The sequence below is a fragment of the Pseudopodoces humilis genome, chromosome 1 (genome assembly GCF_049639895.1).
Source record: "Pseudopodoces humilis isolate 2021_Gansu_Grassland_sample_001 chromosome 1, ASM4963989v1, whole genome shotgun sequence".
In the NCBI taxonomy this organism is placed as follows: Eukaryota; Metazoa; Chordata; class Aves; order Passeriformes; family Paridae; genus Pseudopodoces; species Pseudopodoces humilis.
The window spans coordinates 139523596-139539737 of NC_142200.1; the positions used below are offsets into that span (position 1 = coordinate 139523596).

Sequence of the window (16142 nt, forward strand, 5' to 3'; positions counted from 1 at the left end):
GATATGATTGTATTCTGCCTGGCCACAAGGAAAAACTGTTTGATTTCAGTCTGACATGGACTGATGTAAAACTTTGATGTATTTGCTAGAGATATTTCTAAGAGAAATACATATTAAAAAAAGTTAAATTTTTATTTTTGTATTAATTGATCTCTGCAACCTGATTAGTGAAGATATGAGACCAGTAAATGTGGCTTTGTTCTATTTTATCTTGCACCTCTAATAAAAATTTAAAAATCTCTCTGACATTACTCTGCCAAAAGAAATGAAAGTGAGAATCTTCCATACTACTAAAATGGGTCTTCTTTCATGTGCATCTTCTACAAACATTCACAGCTTCTGTGATGGTGGTACCACTTAACCCTATTTTGAAACCTCATTAACCTCTTTCTTGATGCTTGTGAAATGAGATTTGTTAGATACTCCGCTCTTTAAATATTTCTCTTCTGTAAAGCTAAAAGCAAAACAAAATAAAAGCCAAATATAAAGACCTGGAAAACATCTCATCAGCAACGTGCTATTTGTCTTTCAGTAGAGTAAGTGTAGAGTATGGACCTCCTGATTTGTTGCTAGCTTAAGATCCACTGATATATCCTCTGTACCAATTCTTTGGCTCTTTTCTTTCAGATAAATGTAATTTTATAGACATTCTATTCAAATGTACCATTAAAAGAGAAACATGAAAAGAGGTTATAAGATAGAACAAAACCACAAAACCTCTAAGAATCCAATCCACTGTAATACATAATTTTCTCACAATCTGAGTAGGTGGTTGTTCTCTGAAATGAGTCATTCCCAGTATTTGTTTCATTTCTCAGCCTCCTTGCTTTTCTCACTGTATGTTTAGGGTCCTGCACCAAAGACTCCATGCACACTAGATTTTTTTTTCCCCCTGTACTATAGATCTCCAATGGAAAAACAAACAGAACAAGGTAGAATGTTTTTCTGAATAAGTGGATTTTTGAAGCTTGACAAAATTCCAGACTCTCTATAACAAAAATATCCATCTTTATGGTATACCTAAACAACATCAGACATTCTCAGAGATGCACAGTTTCACCTCGGGTATGTGTTTTACCACAGGCTCCATCAGTACCATGACCAGGGAAAAAGCCCCATTTCTAGAGTGAGCTGACAAGAGTTAAATTTCAAATTGGACTTTTCCTTTAAATTTTTAAGTCTATTTTATTTAAATATTTTGAAATATGAAGCTCTGCAATGGACTCTTTCCATGAGCATTTTTTCTGGCTGAGTGATTAGGCAGGGCTCCTGATATCCTTGGGAGAACAGGACTTTACTAAATGCCTCTGAAGAGAACTGAATGGTAAATGTGAAGCTGCTAGATTTATGGAGCTGCTGAATAAGGAATACTAATTTTTCCTGGTGTTAATATAGTTGTGTGACATCCTTCTGAAACATGGCTGAAGCGTGTAGCCTGTACCTCGTGCTCTAGTAGAAGATCTCATGATGAATGTACAGTCAAATACCCCTAATATTTTGCAGATGCTGCGAACACCAATTATAGAACACTGACTGCAGTGAAGGGGTTAATGATTAATTAAGTATGATGATATGAATTAAGTATCAGCAGGGTCTAGGGTAATTGATGTCAGGTGAATGGGAAACTCCCCAGGATAATGTCAGTGCCAGAGGGAGTGGTGATTAGTGGGGATAAATGCTGGTGTGATCTGCATCTGATGAAGGCAGAGTTGAAATGTTTGTGGGACTGGGCCCAGCTGAGAATAATAAAGGCTTTTCTGTTCCCAACTGAGAATAAAGGAGATTTTGAATCAAAATATGTAAATACAGGTAGAAACCTTTCCATCTTTAGAAAGTGCAACAAGACATATGCTTTTAATATATATCTGGAGAAAGCCTTACAAATCAATTCATTGTGAACCACGTAATCCCTGATTTTAAGTAGTTTTAAGAAAGGAAGAAAATTGAGATCTATTATTTTACTCTGTTCATTTCAAAGAACAATGCAGAACAGTCTTCAAAGTACAGATGAAGACTTTGCTATGCTTCCACTTATTTCCTTTACAAACTAGATTCCACGTATTCTGGTAGAACTTTGTAAATTTTGAGGATTCCAGAGGGAAAACACCAGTAAGTATTGCTTTTATTTAGTTTTAGATACATATGGTTGTAAAGGCAGTCCTAAGAAGGGCTTTTTCAGACAACTCTAGATAATTTTGATTCATTTGCAGAAAAAAGAAAGACTGTTGTATGCACTGTAATATGCAATACAGGATTTGTAGTACATAATCACTTAAGATTGTCTCATATTGTAGGTACTTTACTGAGATTAATTAAGGTTGTGCAAGAAAGCTCAATTACTCCATTACCTAACTTAGGTGTGCTTGAAAATGTTCTTTATTGAGTAACCTCTTACATTAATCTAGACAGACAATTGTGTGTCTTGTGCAATTATTTTACTTTAATATCTTTTTCCTTCCACACTACCTACAAGGGCCACAACAATGGTACTTCTTTACTTATTGTAGGCAAATCTTATGAAGTCTTGGTGTGAATCTGGGCTGTCACTTTAGTTGACATGCCAAACAAAAAAACCAAAACCAGGCAGAAATTAAAACTTCCCTGGGATATCAATAAACGTTTTCTGTGCAGAAATTTGCAGAAGTCTAACCAGCTTTGTGAACAATGAAACCTAAACAGAGGTCAGGAAGAAGAAAAGTTGATTTTTACTCTGTGGTTTTCCAATCAGAATTTCAGCATGTCTGTTGGATGGCTCAGTATTTACAGAACACTGCAAACATGTACAGTATCCACTTCTGCATTGCATAGGATGGTATCTTTAAATGTAAAAGTAATGTGAAACAATGGAGAATCTGTCAGGTTGCTACTTCAGCAGCAGTTGTTCTAAAAATACACTTTCATGGCTGTATATTGAAAGGGATTCTTGTTGATTATCCAGTACATCTGGATAGCGAGATATGAGTAAAATGTGCAATTAATAATGGATAATTATTTCAGGTTTCAAATATTTATATGTCATAATTTTATAGATAAAATGAATTAGTTTAAATTAATGAGGGATTCATCTTTGGAGTGTGCAAAACTTACACACTTTTTGTGAAAGATCTAATAATATAGGTAATGTTTGTTTGACTTTACAGTAGATTGTCCCTGTATCTATCAAATTATATCTAATATCTAGTAAAACTAATATCTATTAGTTTTTTTCAATTATGTATTAATTTTTAAAATTTATTTATCTTTGAGTTAAAAAACCACTTAATTTGGTATCCTATATATAGTACTATAAATGAAGAAATTCTGCTTTCATTAGAGGTGTGGATATTTTGCAGTGATGTCAAAATTTGTCACTGAATTAATTTCTTGCCTTACTGTTAAAGTTTTAAAGAGCTCAGTGCAATAGAGTGAGTAGAATTCTCCATTCCTTTACAAAAGAGAAACTTGAGGAAGAAATTGCTTAGAGAATCTACTTGTTTGATGTATTTTATTCACAGATCTTTCATGGAGGTCAGCTGGAACTCCCCCTGACCTCTTTGCAGCTACATTTATGCCAACACAAAGCAGCTGATACATTGGAGAGCTAGAGAACCTGGTCAGAAATTTAAAGCCAGGCCTCGTAGTTTTAAATCCCACTTGTTAAAGCAAGAAGAAATATTTGTTTTTCTGACTCTTTCCCCCTGCCTATGAACACATAAGTGTTATGAACTCAGCTTTTTGGACTCTGTGACTGTGCTGAGAGTGGAGTCACTTGGCCAGCATGGCAGGGCCCCACAGCTGCACCAGGCAGCCTCCCCAGCAGCGCTTATTGCACTTGTGTGTGCAGAGGTCCTGCTGAGTAATGCACACCTCACTGCTGCTAGGCTCTGTGCAGCTCACCCTTTCAGTGAGTTCACTGCAACTGCCATTATCTAATTTTCCTAGAAAAGGAAGGGGAAGAACTTCTCCTTTTCTGAAACTATACGTCTGATTATAGAGATGCTTCCCTGCTGCTGGCAGTAAACTGCAGGAAATGTGGGACAATCCTTGGGAGAGAACAAGAGGTGACTGAACGTGCAGCCATGCAGCTAACGCACCGAGTGGGCATTCCAGCAGCCTGGATAATGATTATTTATGGAGTGGCTATGTCTAAAATGAGCTGGGTGCTTTCCAAATACAAGGGAAAAAACTATCCTTGCACTCAAGAACTGGAGTATAAGAAAACAGAGACACATAGTGAAGGCTGTTTGAGGACAGTGAAGAAACAAGGTACTAAAGCTGAACACAGACATAACTAATTTCCTTAAGTTTGTTGCTTTGTTTAATATCAATACTTGCAACCATACTAATATCAGTACTATTACTACTAAAATCTTCTCTCTTTTACAAGTATCTTCACTGTTTACCTTCTCTCCACAACCAAAATCCCTTAAGTTCTCCCTTTTACCAGGTCAAATTTTTTGTTGGTAAGAAGACAAAAAGTAAGTCATATACCCCTGAGCTGTACAGAGGTAACAGTCTGCAATTTTAGGGGCTGGGGCAACTTGCAGTCACGTAGGATTTGGAAGGGAATAAATTTTGTGAAGCAGAGGTTTACCCCATGTTCTCAATCCTGATGACTGGAGACAGTCTTTAAAATGTAAGGATAAACTGAAAATGTTATCACAGCATGAGGTTGTGGAAAGTTTGAAATTCTATGTTTGTTTTGCCTGGTGCCCTAGGGACTACAAAACAATACAGCCTTCAAGTGCTCAGCAGAGTCAAAATATAAAAATTAAAATATCCTTTGTGGTAGGGGACAGGAGATATATAATGAATTGCAATGCCTGGTGAGTTATTGCCAGCTGAAGTCTGTAAAAAATGTCACAGATGCCATTTCTAAAGCCTTATGGAACAGCCACATGGATGGTTTTGGTCAGTGCTGGATTCTCTGGATAAATACTCTGATTAAATTCTTGGTGTTTTCTACCTCTGGGCAACAGTGTAAAGATGCCTTAAAAACAACCAGGGAATGTTTTTCCCAGACATAGGATTGTAACTTTACAGTCCAGTGGTTCTAGATCAGATTTATTGCTGAGCCAACAAGGAGGCAGTGCAGTGACAGCCTTGGGGCATGGGTGTATGATTGCACATGGTCACCGTGTGTGCTCGGGGCCAAAGCAGTCAGCACAGGGTGGGGAGCTGCTTCTGAAAGCAAAGGACTGGTCTTGCCTCCTGGAAGTAGGTGTCTAACCTGCAATCTGGCAGAGATGTCTCTCATTCTTTCCAGTTTCTTGGTTTCCAGTGCTTTCCTGGGGACAAATGACCTGTTTCTAATAAGTGGAGATGTAGCCAAACCTGTTCTTCCAAATGCAGCCCTAAGGACTTTTTCAGATATTTCCTTAGGTTCCAAAATTATTTCAGACAGCTAGGAACTCCAAACATTACAGGAGAGTTGCTTATGGGTTTTGAGAGTCCTAAGGTTGTTTTACTTTCCTAAATTCTGCCAATCTCAATCTTGTTTAGGGCTCCAGATTTTGGTCTGGACTCTGGCTACAGAGTGATTTTGCATCATAATAACTTCTGCATCAGGTGTCTTGCATTTCTCTATAGTTTAATGGTTATAATTCCTGTTGGACTCAAAACTCAAAACTCCTGATGAGTAGAATAGACCACAGGCTTGCAAGTTGAACAGGGCTGTGAGGCAGAAGCAGGTCAAGAAGGCAGTTTAGAGGAGAGGAGGGAGCTAGTGATGTTGGACAGAATGAGCTGTTTCTGAAGAAAGCTGGAAGTTTTACTTTGGGGCTTGTGTGCATAGTTATCAGGGAAAAAGCAGAGGAGATTGAAGACTGAGACTGAAATCTATACATTTGGGGTGTCAGATTTATTTTCTTAGCCTTTTCTGAGAGAGAGATAATAACAACAAAGTTTCTAAATATAATTTGCATGGCACAGAATAAGATTAGTCAAAAGAATCAGAAAATAAAATAGGAAAAGAGAATGGCATGACTCCATGGAGGAGAGTATGGACTGTAGTTCATTTGGACTTGTCCCCTGTAATGGCTCATCACAGAGCACATTTCTCAGCTCATGAAACTGAATAAGAGATGCCTAAATCAATCAGTGGAAACTTTGCAGAACAGCATTAAACAAGGTCGCTTTAATTTAAATCTGTTTCCAGATTTCAGGTGTGATTCTCAACACTTTATGCTTTCTCCAAGCAAACAAAATGCTCTCCCAGGACTCTGCAACCCAGTCTGGTTAATGTCACAACAAGAAAAATAACATATTCTGAACTTTTCATCCACCTTTCTGAAACTGTTGGCCGCATCCAAGCACTGATATAAATTACTGCAAATCGTCTGGGTGAGGCTTTAAAATGTATTTGGAAGCAAACTCCTTGCAAATACATTTGCAAGTACATACTCAAAGCAGTTTTCATGCCTTCTTTTAGCTCTCTGAAAATATTTCTCCAGACGTAAAGTTTCTAAATAAATCAGGACATCTGTCTGCAGAAAGTTGCTGTGCAGTGTGCCACTATGGTGGTCTGAGGTGCTGAGCAGGTGGTGGACTGAATTCAGAGCTATGATGGTGCAAGAATGATAGTTGCTTAGTATCAATAAATACTAAAAAAAATAAGAAATCTTAGTTAAAATAAGAAATCTTACTTGCTTCTCATTTTATATGGAGTTTTCAAATGAGACTGTGAATTTCATCTGGGAATCCTTTATATCCTGGAATGAGACTAATGTTTAAGGAGTGAGAAGTGGCCATAATAAGACCAGAAAATGTTTGCTTGTACCCAATGATCCTTTTCTAAAATAACAAATATTGCTTATGTATAAGCTTATATATGCTTATATTTCTTTGTGAACTCAAAAGAAAAATCAGCCACCACTGAAATACAAAAGAGCTAAAGTTATTTCTACAGGACCAATATGTCATGCATTTACAACAACAATATATTAGATTTCCTATTTGAGAAAACTGTCAGTAAAGAAAGTGCTCTTCTGTGCCTGGTGAAAAATAAAGGGAAGATTTGGGCTTCTTAATTTTCACAACTGAAGGACTGAGCTATTATATACTGGACTTTCAATATGTCAAGATGATGTGAAAATATGTGCAAATAGAAATAATTTTTATATTACTTGACAAAACATAAGTTGCTGCTGATAATGTTAGTGCTGATTTCAAGAGAAGCACCTTGGTTTCTTGAGGTGCAAAGAAAATTAAAATGAGTATTTCCTAAGAGCTAAGTACACAGTGATGTGCCTATACTGCAAATATAGGTATGCAAGTTTATTCAGTTTCTCATGTACTACTGTTTGATTGCTAATAAGTAGTATACATTTTTATTTACCTTTTTTTTTATTATCTAGGAAAATAGCATTAGAATTTTAGAAAATATTCTTGCTTTCAGCCTGGCATACTTCGTAATTCTGAGGAAAAAAATATACTCATAAGTGATATTGATTGAAGCTGGAAATATCTTAAAATGTCTTTCAGCTGTTAGAAATAGTTTTGGACATTAAGTGAATACCAATCAACTGCAACTCTGTAAGACTGTTAATAACTAAAATTTTAAGGATGATTCAACAACTGCCCAGCACATTTATATGGTGGATCTTAGAAAAAGTTGATATTGCATAGTTATAACAATGTGATATTATTTCTAATGAAGTCTTATGCCACAACATATTCCATAAAAAAATTTTCAACAACAAAAAAAATTTTCTTTTTTTTTTTTGTGTAACGATGTGACTAAGATGAATACACCTTAGGTAAAAAAAGAATGTTTTTCAGTATTATATATGAATTCTTTACCTGTTTTCTCACTCACTCACTCAGCACACAGAAATGTCTTAATATCTTCCTCTAAAAAAATATAGTGACTTTATAGAAAATAGCAAGCATTGCTGAAAGCTGAGTATTATTGTATGAGGAGGACTCTGTATTGAAGCTTTCATTCTATTAGTTGTCAGTGCTTCAGGATCTTGAATTAGAAAATGGTGAAATATTATAGCATTGATCTTGCTTCTCTCCATTTCTTAATGTGTAGGACGTATTATATCCTTTCTTACCTCAAATGAATAGTGACAATATTAGTTTACACAATTTGGACCATTTGCAGTAACCTCCTAAATGTTATTCTGATATGGCTGAGGTCCAAATTAAAATTAATCAGTTTTACTTGTTAAAATATAAACATAAAATTGATGTCTTAGGAAGAATTTAGAAGATACTTGAGTGCATTATGCTAGTACTGAGTACCACTTAATATAATAAATAATTTATGCTGGTTGAAGTAGGTTTTTTTCCCCCAGCTTGGCTTCATGGACTAATACAATTGTCACAGCTACATGAAACAGTCTTAAGAAGCATCCAGTGTTGCAAGGTATTCCCAGTGATTTAATTTTTCTCTCAGTAACATGTAGACATTACTTAAATACAAAGGCAAATTGAAAGATAGCTGTGATTCCACTGACATGAACCTACTTTGGAATTTAAACAATCAAAATAAATTCTGCTGACCTTTAATTGAAAAGAATATTTTTTATTTGTTAAAAATGTGTTTCTCTTAAAAACTGTAGGTACTGTATTCATATAAAGAAATTGAGAAGCTTTTTTATATTTCTTTGTATGTGTTGGTGAATAGACATTGCTAGAAAAAGAAGTGTTGACAAGAAAACAGAAAATAAACTGTATAAATCTGGTCTTTTTCTGGAATAATGTTTAGAAGAGAGGGGTCATTTGCCATAATGAAAGAATGAAAAAAAATTTCCTTTTATTTGGAAAATATTATAATGAAGAGATGAGCTATACCCTGCTTACCTGGCTAAGCATTTCATTGATTTTATAGGTAAAATACTTTCCTAGTATCCCAACGGATTTTTTTTCTTTCAACCAAGCTTCATTATATTTGAAGATTGTTCCATTATTTCCCTCAGTTTCAGATCTCACATGGAGTTATTACACAAGTTGTATATGTGGAACAGCTATATTTGCCAAGGCTGTCTACCTCGAGTGTTGCTGTTTTGTGAGTACTGATTTTACACATAAAAAGAGGAAAAGGCAAACTCAAGGAAAACTTTGTTTTCCAAGGTGGCCGCAGAGATGTAGCTGTGAAACTGAAGGCACGACCTTTAACCTCTGAGAGACGGATATTAAAAGGATTTTGTATTGTTTAATTTACTGTATATAGGTCACAGGTATTGTTGTCAGATGGTTTTAGAAAAAACTGAACTTCATAAATATAGAGGAAATGTTTATAGAGGCTCCTTAGCATAAATGAACACTGATGACACTGAAAAAACCTCATTGAAAGCGTGTGTTCTGGTCTAAGTGTTGGACTAAGCAAAAGACAGAAGAGAAAAAAAGATCCAAGTATCATTTCTAAGGACTTGTCTGATCCTGATGTGGGAGCACAGAGCAGAGAGCTCTTACCTGTTGTGAGCTGAGCTGCAGCAGTGGAAGAAGCACTGGCCAGGTGTGTGTTTGCAGGCAGCCTGGGCCATACACAGCCCCAGCACAGCAGGGCTCAGCTGCCAGGTCAGTGCTTGCACCCTGCTCTCCCCAGCAGGAGCACACAGCTCCCTTTTCTCTTTGCTGCCACTTCAGGTGGTGCCATGCACAGATGTGCTTCCTGTGGCTGATCAATCTGCACCACAGCAGGGTTGGGTTGCTGGCTCTGTCCCCCACCATCAGAGTTCTGGCCCTCTCCCAGCCCTCCTAGAGATCCTGGGAGCCCCAGGGGAGGGGTGATACGTGCACAGTACATTGCTTATAACACATTAATTATGCCAAGAACCATACCTGTGCAGAAGCCATCCTGTTGGGAAATCAGCATGTGATTGTGGCAAGTCCAGAAGTAGACAGATTTATACTCCAGATGGCAAAATGGTAGATTTCTGCTAAATGGGCTGTGGTTCTCTGTATGGACTTGGAACATGCCAGTGAGACAAAAGTGAAGGATTTCTGTACAGAATGACTGCTTTTCCTCCCCACCTGGAGGTAACAGGAGTAATGAGTGGGAAATGCTCTTGATATCTCAACAGTCTTCACTGAACAAAAAAAAAAAAGTTGTTTTGTCTTGTTTTGTTGGTTTCTTTTGTTGCCATCTGTCTGATAAAAGGTTGTAAGCCCTGTGTATGATTAAAGGATAAATAATTCTTACCTCTGTAGCTAAAGTACTGCCAATAAGTCATCTAACACATTGTATCTCTATCAAAGACTGACTGTGTAGTTAAGTCTTTCCAACTGCATGAAAGACAAAAGAACTCTAAAGAGCAGAATATTGCAGAGTATGCTTTTGGTTATGAAAATCTACGTTTCTAGGCTACGTGTCTAGTTATATCTAAGTGGCTGAACCGAATAATATATTTGGATATTAAAAGTTCTGTTTTAGGATAATATTTTTCTTAACTGGTTTTGGTCCTGAAAGACTTAGATTGTCTAAAGAGATATTATGAAAATGCCTAGGCAAAATGGATGCTTAAATTTACTTGGTTATTCAAGTTAATGTTATATATTTTTAGTACTGTTAAATATTTATATAAATATGAAATGACAAAGAAACCCCATAAATCAAAATATTCAATTCACTGAAGTTTTGAAACCTAGAGGTATTATTTTTCTGGGCTGTTTTCCAGCCCTTGGAACAGGATAGTGCATCTGTGTGCACAGCTGCCCATGTCACATGCTGGCTTCCATTCTTCTGTGTTTTTCAATACCAATATAATGGGGTTCATTTCATAATAATGTGCAACTATTTTTTTATGTTGGGATGAATTACCGCAATAAATTATTACGGCTTTCACTTCATTCATTGTTTCAAACTCCAGGTAGTTATATATAGAAAGGTTTTTCTGTGAGTGTTTATAAAACAAACCAAATGAAAGGAATTCAAGTGGAATTCTTCTTCTAGAAAAGAAGAGGTCTAAGGAGATAGTAGTAAAATCCAATTTACTTTAAAGCCTATAATTTCAGTGGCTTTTGGGGTACTATTGAGAATTTTTAAGGGTATGTGGTGTAGCAGATAACCCAGTGGGTAAAAGCAGCACTCAGAGTACCTGCTACAGTCAGCCTTGATATTGAACCAGCATGATGAGTGAATGGGACAGTGTTTTTTGGATTTGACATTTTAAAGAAGTAGTTAGGTGTAAGCAATTTAAGAAAGAATTCAAATTTTGCATGGGGGGTTGTCTGTCAATAAGGGGAAAGAAGGGAGGAGTGTATGCTATAGTGAGAAAGAGTAGGGAAGGTGTTTGCAGCAAGGCTTGAGGTGGCTCAGCCAGTCCCTGACACAGCATAACTCAGGTACTGGGCTTTGTGATCAGTTCTGATGAGATTCTTGTCATCACCTTATGTACAAATCATGTTATGGGAGATCTTTCTGTCTTACCTGATACTGCTAAGGCTCTTCTGCCCACTCTGGAAGAGGTGACACAGATACACTGAGCAGCTGGGAGTGCTTTTAGAAGACAAACATAACTGCTGCTCCCTGCTAGATGGAACTCAGCAGGAAAAAGTGAAGAGCCATGGGGTATTGAATCCCCTGAAGGTAGGCAGGTGTTTACAGATGTTTACAGGTGTTTAACAGATATGCTAGATGAAAAGATTTTCAAAAGTAAACCTTCACCCCTGATTAATGATTAAATATCCTCAGGTACAGGTACAAAATTTTTCAGATATTTTCCTGTGCCATTCTTATTGATGACATTGTTAGAAACTTTTTTAACTGACAAAAATATTTTGTGCCATGACTCTGATAGGATCTGTAGTAAACATTTTTTGTTTCACTGTATCAAAGTGTCTTTTTTTATGTCACACAGGTAATGTATGACATGAATAATGAAGTGTAAGGACTTGAAGCTTTCTCTGCTTTTTGCTCAAATGTGTGCACAAAGCAAATATAGAACTGACAAATTTGTATTAGATAAAATTGATTTTTTTTTTTTAGGAAAGCATATCTGTATGGTTTTCTTTTTACAAATCTGTTTCTGAGGATGGATGCACCTTCATGAACCAAATATGTAGCTTTGTGTCTTTTTATGGTTTTGATTCTTCTATACAACAGAGAAATTTTTTGACAGTAAACCTCTGTGCAAAGCCACTCCTCCTGCTTCGTATTTCCATTGGTACAATTTTCCATTAAAATTGTTCAATGGGATTATAAGGTAATAAGAATTACTGTTGAAGAAAAAAAATGGCTCAGACAGCTCCCCTCATGCTTTGAGCTTGTCATTTTAACAGCCCTTTCCTCAAAAGCCTATAAATGGAGATTTCAGACTTTTGAAAAAAGTATTTTGATATAAATGCAGACTATTGATCGCTCAAGAAATTATGGCAAAACAAATCAAGTAAATTTTATGATGCTTTAAGGTTGATGAACTTTGAGAAGGCTGAAAAAGGAGATTAGTTATCTGACTGAAAATTGAGTTCAAAACAGAAAATTAAGCATTCAGCCACCTGGAGAACCATGTCACTGAAAAGAAATTGCTGAAAAGTTGTCTGTAGTTTGGTTTGCTGCCTACAGTTTGTCAAATTTTTTGAAATTATTTATGGTCCCTTTTTGCTGAAGACCATATGCTGCCTAGCCTTGCACAGATTGCTGTTGTCAGTCTGCTGTGTTTTGCCTGTCTACATGAAGGAGAAATCTTGAGTGGAATTTTTTATAAGTTTCAGGAAAATTGGTTAATAGAATGGAGTTAAAAATGAAGGAGATAATTTCATAACAAAAACAACATACAAAATTAAATTTTAAAATAAAATAAATATTTATAAAATAAAATAAATATTTAAAATAAAATAAAAATAAACCTTTTAAAATGCAGTGGTTTCTTTTGAAAGCAGTGTAGCGAAACATTGAAAAAAAAATAGAATTTTTTAGTTTTGAAGCTATATCATTTGTCTGTCTTGTCTTTGACTTTGAATGCAAGAGTTAGAATATGGTAAAAAGTCATCTCTCTTCCCAAATAAATGTCATTCTTCTCCTCTTATCCCTCCTCACACTTCTCATTTTTTTATTTTTATTTTTCTATTGTTTAGATTTTGAAAGAAAGTGAAGATGGAAATCAACAAATAAAAAGGGAGATGCCAGAAGAAAAAACATGTAATATTGGACATTTCAAGTAAAAGTGGTGAAGATTTTAAAAATTCTCTCCCAAATTTTCCCTAAACCAAGAAAAAAGTTTATCTATATTAATGATTTTCCACCACAAAATTTGAAAGAGAACACTCTGAAAAAGGAGAGCTCCCATGAAAATGTTGAAAGTTTTAAATAATTTCTTGCATTCAGTTGTGCTTGTTCTGTGAAATGTGGATCTTGAACAAAGTTACCCAACAGATCTAGAAATTGCATCAGATAGTAATGGCTTGGTCCAGTTGAAGCCAATGACAGAAATCCCATTTCCCTCAGGCTGGGATTTCTCCCTATAATATCACATTTAAAGAAGTGATCAAAGTTTCATCAATGCATATTCTCTGACTCCACGTATGCAGTGATTCCTCCCTTTCCAGGTACAGGGTCATATTTAACATATTTTGGTCTCTTTAATGTGAACATAATAAGAGAACCAATAAACCCACAAGATTTTCAAGTTATCCTGTAGAAGTTTTCATCTTTGGCAAAAGGTTTTATTTTAGCTCTAACATAAACAGATAAACAGCTTTTTTATGTGACGCAAAAAAAGAAAAAAAGGAAAGAAAAGGGAAAAAACACGCTCACTTAAGAAGTTTATTCACATTTTTCTTTCAAAGTTTTCTTTGAAAATCAGGGGATAATTGTAAACGCAATTCCTAAGGAAGCAGTTGTTCTACTGGTGAGAACCAGCATGTAGCCAGGTTAGAGCTGAGTCCTTTTTGCCTATTGAAGAAGTGATCACAGGGCTGACAGCTGGAGTTTACTTGACTGTACAATAAAGATACTCCATAGGTATCTTTTGTTGTATTTAAAATGCCAAGTGTAATCTTAATGCACTTTTTTCTTTGCCTTCCTTCTTTTCCTCTGTTGAGTATTATATCTTTAACCAAGGAAATGAAAAGAAGATAGATAAGCAAAAGAGATCAACATGTACCCCCAATTATTTAAGACACTTTCTGGGGAAATGATGTTTTTCACTTATTTATGTTTTATTCTTGCATTTTTAGGTTGTGAAGAGTGAAGAGTGAAGAGAAAGTGAAGAGAAAGTGAAGAGAAAGTCCAGTAATTACTTGAAGTTTTGTGACATGATGGTAGTTTAAATGAGTAGAAATCTGTATGACAACAACACCTCTTGATGAGATTTCATGATATCCTTCAAATTCTGTGCATTAGCACTGCTTGAATACAGGTAGACTATACTTAATAAATGGAAAATAGACCCTAAAATATTGAAACTCAGGAAAAAATCCCCAGAACAACAAAATCTTGAATGCTCTGAACGGACTAATTAAATAGAGGTATTTCCGATAGTTTTGGAAATTGTAGTATGTTTGAATACGTTTTGAAAATCCTTTTTACCATCACTCTAGAAGGCAAATGTGTTCACAAGTTTATATTCCCTATACAGTTTCCAGTCACAGGACTCACCATAATCATCATTCACTGATCATATTTTGTTATCAATTTTTCTACAGAATAGGACAAACTTGTAGTATCTCTCTTGCTGTTGAAATGAAACAATATGTAGACAATCCCAGTGTTTTATGATGCCCTTGTTTTATGACAAAGACGGAAAACACATATGAATGGAAACAGGCATCTACTGCCTGGAAAATCACTATGTGAAATTCATCTTTTTGAATGTATTCTGTCACACCAGAATATTGTGGATGACATTTTGCCATCATATTTCAGAACATGCAAATCATCAACTGTGTGAAGTTTAAGAAGGAAAAGCATAAATTCTTCACCTGAAAGATTCTGGACATCTGCACAGACTGGGGAACAACAGACTGGAGAGGAGTCTTGTGGAAAATGATCTGAGATTCCTCATTGATGGCAAGTTGAACAGGAGCCAGCAGTGCCCTGGTAGCCAAGAGGGCCCAGCCCTGTCCTGGGGTGCACCAGGCACAGCATGGTCAGCCAGGCAAGGGAAGGGATTGTCCCACTCTGCTCTGAGCTGGGGCAGCCTCACCTCCAGTGCTGGGGGCAGTTCTGTGTGCCAAAATACAAGAATATGGAGCTAGAAGAAAGCATCCAAGGAATGGCTACAAAGATTGTGAAGGGCCTTGAGGGGAAGCATTAAAGGAATGCCTGAGGTGTCTTGGTCTGCTCAGCCTAGAGCGGTGACCAAGGGCAGACCTCATTATAGTTTAGAGCTTCCTTAGAAGGGGCAGAGAAGGGATAGGTACTGATCTCTTCTCTCTGGTGGCCAGGGATAGCACCAGAGGGAGTGGCATGAAGCTGCGTCAAGGGAGGTTTAGTTTGGACACCAGAAAAAGGCTCTCCACTCAGAGGATGCTTGGGGACTGCAATGGACTCTCCAGGGATGTGGTCATGGCACCAAACCTGACAGAGTTCAAAAAGATTTTTGACTTTTAGGATTTCTGCTTTTTGGCAGATAGTATAAATTTTGAAGCTGTCCTGTGCAAAGTCAGCATTTGGATTTTGTGATCCTTGTGGGTCCCCTCTAGATCATGACATTCTATGATTCGGTGTTTTATTTTCAGATTTATTCTGGAACTTTGTTTTAGGTATTAGGTAAAAAACTTCAATGTACTTTGTGGTGATTTGGGATGTTCATCACTATTTTGCAGAGAGGTCACATAGGGCATAAGTAACATTCACAGGTGACATTGTACACCAAATGTAGTAAGTATTCACTTTTGCTTTTAGACATAGGAAGCCAAGACTGTGCCTTGACAGACTTTGACCCCAAAGAGCATATAGAGTAAAGTGAAATTTCTTGTTGAAATGCAGAATTACATTTTGGGTCAGCTTTTCTTCTCCATTAGCATCAGATGACAGGGTGACCTCTTGCATGATCTTAGTCATGCAAATACAGAAACTATTTCTACCAAACCTGTTTCATTGGTGTGGGTGGGTGCCTGTGAATGGAGAAGTGTGAATTATGTCCTTATTTATTACTCTGTTTTAAGATGTAAAGCAGAGTGGGAGATCTTGAGCTTCAGACAGGCAGGATTCCTGCAGGAATAACTCTGCTACTCACATATGATGGCCAGGAAACGTCTGCTATTAGGTCCCT

The 16142-nt window shown here is 36.5% G+C and overlaps 1 long non-coding RNA gene across 1 annotated transcript; it reads left to right on the forward strand.

The window, feature by feature from the left end:
* Window positions 1–1870: 1870 nt before the first annotated feature.
* LOC148185239 (uncharacterized) lies at window positions 1871–15633 on the forward strand. The gene is made up of 4 exons (XR_015773897.1): window positions 1871–2109; window positions 13003–13066; window positions 14104–14285; window positions 14792–15633. It is a non-coding gene; the product is annotated as an uncharacterized LOC148185239 (long non-coding RNA).
* Window positions 15634–16142: the final 509 nt, after the last annotated feature.